A 5,637-nucleotide genomic window follows, 5' to 3' on the forward strand; every position below is an offset into this window, starting at 1 on the left:
TCCCTGCTTTTCCCAGTTCCCCCTTTGTATCTCCTAAAAAGTGTACCGCTCTATAGTAAATTTGTATTTCTCGAATATGTATGATTACTCCATGATATTTATTCACAATGAAGATGCTTTTTGAGATTTTTTCTAGTTCCATGAAGGATGTTGTGTGTATTCTGCTGTTTTGGTGGGACTGCATTTAATCTTTCTTTTGGTTCAATGGTTATTCCACAATATTGATTATACCAACCATGACCATGGGATGTCTTTCCATTTTTTTGGTGCTTTTCTTAATCTCTTCATAGTTTTAAAGGTTTCATTATAGTGGTCTTTCAGGTCATTGCTTAGGTCTTTTCCTAACTCTTTTGAGGCCTTTGTGAATGGGAGTGTTTCCATTACCTCTCTCAGTGTACTAAGAGTACTACGTTTTGTAAATTGATTTTGTATTCTGCCAATTTCCCCAAAGTGTTGATCATTTCTAGAAGTTTTCAGGTAGAGTTTTTGAAATCTCATATATATATATATGTATATATATATATAATTATCAACAAAGAAGAAAAATTTCAATATAGTGTCTCAAGCACTATATTGAAAAGAGTGGGGGTAATGGAATTTGTATATTTGACTCTCAGACGGGTGTATGTAATTATTACCCTTCCACTTGTATAGAACTCCTTCAGAGTATTTTGGTTTTCCATAGGCACTTTGGGTGCATTATGCCCTGGATTCACAATTACTCCCATGCAGATGCAGAAAAAGATCAAAGATACAATTTGAAGAGTTTCTTAAAGATTCCATGCCATTTAAATTTTTGTTATTTAAGCCAGACTGTGTTCATTCCATACTTCAAGACCAATAAGAATTCTACTAAGTATTTATACATTTCCTTTGAAATTTTATTATACATTTCTATGTACTGTGAATCACTGTGTTTATTTTTCTCATAATTTGCAGCCTAATTCTGTTCTATGCACTTATCTTTCCCTTAAGATAAAGAATACAGCTTCAGGAAGGTTATGTAACTTGTTCAGAATTGAATAGCTATCACTTTAGCAGAGATTTGTATGGGGACTGGTCTTATCCTAGCTTAAGCTTTAATAAACACATACATCGTTTTCAAATACCCTGCATACCAGAAGCTAGAGGCCAGGCCGCACACGAAAGTAACACCAGTGGTTCAGTCAATACTTCCAGGAAGAGAATGTCCTTCAACAAGCATACTTGGTTGGCCTAGCCTTTATACTGTTCCAAGTATTCCTTCTTGTTACAATATTCCTTTCTCTGCAACTAAGATCTTGTAGCAATGTATTTTCTGAAAAAGCATTTCCTATAATTGAGGGTATCAGCCTTTGCCTCTGATGACTGAATGTGCCAAGTCTTCTGAAACTTAAATTTCTATTCATCTACCTTAAAATAGAGCATACAGAGCAAAAAAAGAATAACATTGCTTGTAGTCTTGATGAATGGGTGGAGAGTGGATAATGCCAGGAATAAGTCTAGACATCATCATCTAAAATTAATGAATCACTATAGAATATATATAGATAATATATATAGGATATATGTATATATTCTATGTGTCATATGTGTTCATTTCAATCACATATAAATAGTCAGATAAGTAAATGTAATAACATACATATTGTACATTATAATATCTACATAAATTATATGTATATAATATATGTACACACATATAATATATAACATGCATATTCTTTATAAATATATAGTATGTATAACTTGTGTTATATATTCATATACACATATGAATTCACTCAACCATTATATAATCACTGTAACTCCAAAAATTGGTGTTTCTCATTATAAATTTTAATGCATAAAACAGTGTTTAGGGTGATAAATCTCTTTATTTCTATGTACCCTAAGCTTTCTAGTTTCATAATATTGACAAATTACAGTGTCAGAGATAAAGATAATTCATATCTTCAGTGACTCATTTAAATTTATTTTTTAAAATGAGTGAATGGTTCAAACAGACCACAAGTCTTCTATGTGTGGTATGGTGTAGCTTTTTTCCTCTTTTGAAGTATTATCAAATTATCTTTCTTGAAAACATGCAGTTTTCATGTAAAATGTAACCAGTTTCATGGTTGCATTAGGAAACTGACGCCATGTGGGCTCAATACCATTACGTAGTTCAATGAGCTCTGGGACTCAATTGAATTATTTTCTCTTTGCTTTTGTTATGTGGCCCCATAACTGCAGCATACCTCATAAGAGTTTAGGAGTATTTTGGAAGTATCACAGATTACTGCATAAGAACTCTTTCATACTCTGTTTGTCATTATTAGAAAAAATTAAGGGTACTGTGTTTGTAATCAAGAGTCCAAAGTACACCAAGCACAGAATTTGATTTATACATTTAATTTTCTTCCATTCCCATCTATCATCTGTATTTTATCATCTATTTCAAGTCCAAATCGAAATGTTTCTCCAGGAGATCTGCTACAGATCAACCGAGTCCTTAGTACTTTTTTTAAAATTAACATCTTTTTGAAAAAATTAAATCTCAAAGGGGGGTGATCTGTAAAGCAACATCTTTTTCCTTTTAACTTCTATAGGAACTGGTGACAAAGGGATGACTCCATGCTCTTTAGGGATAGAGAAATTACTCATTTTTGTGTCTGCATTGAAACAGACCTAAAATTATAAATTATGAGTGAGGGAGTGGTAACCTAGATTTTTAACTCCTCAACAGAATCTCTCATAATGTCCATGACCTCCTGACTCAGTGTCACCGACATGAAACAGGAAAGATTAGGTTTTTCTTTTTCCACTAGTCACAGTAAAGAGTTAGGGTGGACAGAGATGCATGGGGGCCGGCTTGGGGGTTGGGTGGGGAATGAGTGATTGGGGTGGAGTGGGAGTTCTGGGAGTGGGGAAATAAGTAAAAAGGAATCTTGCTTCACTTCTGTCTTGACAGAAACTGCAAAATGACCCTTCTCCTGGAGTGCCTCATAGCTGATACGGTTCTTGTTAAATAATAACTAAAGTGAAATGCAGAGACCAAAAGACAGTTGGCCTATAGGTAGCTCTCAGTTAGCCCAGGTGAAGTGTTGCAATGAAAAGCAAACATGTTGAAACTCAACTTTTCTGTGCTAAGTCATAAAAGATAACTCGGCATTTGGGCTTTTATGAGAGCCACATGCTCAGACACGCTCATATTTTTTTCCTGGGTGAATTTTGCTTAAATTATTTTCTGGATGAATAATGCTTAAGATTTTAGCTGCTTATTTTCTGACTAATGCTACTTAGTTCCAGTCAGAGTCCATCAAGAATAACTTACCAATTATGTACCAGATCATGTAAGTTCCGTTGAGACTTCTCATCTCCCTCAGATATCCATCATGGCTTGTCCACCCTCACAGCCATCTGATGTCACTAAGAAAACTGAAAGACTCAAGAATGCCTGTGGGCCCACCATCTCCCCTAACCAACATACCTATAACACCCTCCAGCATCAGTCCGCACGTAATATGTTGTTATACACATTGTGGTAGCTTAGCACTCTTTTGTCTACGAAAGCAAGTTTTGTGCACAAGTTCATGCCACTCAGGGCCTTGCTGTCTTCCTCATCTTTTGCTATTAGTTTATGCTCCTTTTGAATTGTCTCTGGGAGCATATTGATATAGTACTATATTTGCTTTTGTTTTAAGACTGGTTTTCAACCTATGGGTCATGACCCCTTTGGGGAGTCATGTATACTGCATATCATATATTTACATTACAATTCATAGAAGTAGCAAAGTTACAGTTACAAAGTAGGAATAAAAATAATTTTAAGGTTGGGGATCACCTCTACATGAGGAACTATATTAAAGGGTCGCAGCATTACGAAGGTTGAGAGCCACTACTTTAAGAAGAAAAGCTATACTTGATCTTATTTCCCTTTGTAGGGCATATCACTCACCCCACACACTCTGTTAGCCATAAAACTCTTTTGGAAGGTTTTTTACATTCATAATTTCCAGTTCCTTTTCTTCAAGGGGTCTTGATTGCATTTCACACAGCCTTTTCCTCCAGAAGTCCACTGAGACCTGGTGACAGCCTGATTGATAAATCCTATTATCAATTCTTGGTCCTTGTCTTTTCTTTTACTAAATGATCAGAGTTTTTCAATAGTTCTTTGAGAACTTCCTATGAGTCTTGGTCATATTCACCCCTACCCCAAATTCTTCCCAGATGCACCACACTTCCTCACCCACACAATTTTATGTTATTTTTGTTGTTGTTGTTTTGCTTTGTTTTGTTTTTCGAGAAAGGGTTTCTCTATGTAGCTTTGGAGCCTCTCGTGGCACTCGCTCTGTAGACCAGGCTGGCTTGGAACTCATGGAGATCTTCCTGCCTCTGCCCCCCTCCAAATGCTAGGATTAAACATATGTGCCACCATTGCCTGGCTATTTTTAATAATAATAATATTATTATTATTAACACTGCTTAGATGTCACAAAGTAGGTGGCAATGCCTTAGCCATATAGAAGTTGTTAGGTCCCCCGGGGGGAGGGCCCTCTTCTCCTTGTGAAGGGGAATGCCAAGCTATCTCTCCTTACATACAGCATTCCAGTCCTTGGTTTTTGAAAAGAGTTGATTACTTTCAACTTCTTGAGATTCCTTCTCTACTAGACAATGAGAGACATTCAGGTGGCTCTACGGACCCTGGTAGGCTGGCAAGGCTGATTTAGCTGCCTGGAAGTGTTAGCTTTCCAATAAAATCAGTTTCTGAAGGAAGAAGTCACCACTGTTACATAGAAATCTGGATGGCCCCACCTCACCATATACATACTGGAATGATCTGTTCTCTTTTCCCATGGAGATCAGAGATCAGGTACCACGAATCCTCTGCTATTTCTTGAATTGTAAGATTTTTTCCCCTCAATAAAACCTGTTCTACATTTAACAATTTGCTGTTTAATACACTCTTGGATCTTGTTGGGCTCCCAGAATTCCTTCATCTTAGTTTTTTTTCTCCTACTGAAGTAGCCTTTAGTTATTTGCTTTAATTATTTCTTTCAGTCTCATGGTCAGATATTTGTATTGAATATCATGGGGCAGCAAACCAGCCAAGGAAGAAGATCAGTGCCTTACTGAGCCATCAGTGGAGAATCTTCCTCCTACAGCAAATAGGAACAAATAAAGACCCACAGCCAGACCTTATGCAGAGAGTGAGAGACTTAAGAACACTTAGCCGTAAATGGAATGTCTCCATCAAATTCCTTTTTTCTGGGCTCAGGGAACCCTGCAGAAGACTAGGCAGAAAGACTTAAGGGACAGAAGGGATGGAGGACTCCAAGAAAACAAGGCCCTCTACTTCAACACGATTGATGCACATATGGCCTCACAGAGGCTAGGGCAGCATGCCCAGGTCTGCACTACAGGGGGTCCTAGAGTTGAAAGGAAAAGTGGACACACACTCATCCTTAAACTAGAAGTAATCTCCAATTGAGAACCACTTGCCAATGAAAATTTAGTTTCCTCCAAGGGACTTTTAGTTTACATGACCAGCAGTAGATGGCCAACAGAAAATAAACATCTTTAGAGGTTCATTGTCTCATAATTTCATGTTAAGTGTTTTTGTTTTTTTTCTTTCTGTTTTTAACCTTATTTTTAATTCTTATTTATTTTATTATA

The 5,637-nt window shown here is 36.7% G+C and overlaps 1 pseudogene; it reads right to left on the reverse strand.

Annotated features, from left to right (window-relative positions):
- Positions 1–4,433: 4,433 nt before the first annotated feature.
- Positions 4,434–4,568, reverse strand: LOC121144398 (annotated as a pseudogene).
- Between the last annotated feature and the right edge of the window lie 1,069 nt (positions 4,569–5,637).

Source organism: Mesocricetus auratus, unplaced genomic scaffold (genome assembly GCF_017639785.1).
Source record: "Mesocricetus auratus isolate SY011 unplaced genomic scaffold, BCM_Maur_2.0 Super-Scaffold_100015, whole genome shotgun sequence".
NCBI classification, from domain to species: domain Eukaryota; kingdom Metazoa; phylum Chordata; class Mammalia; order Rodentia; family Cricetidae; genus Mesocricetus; species Mesocricetus auratus.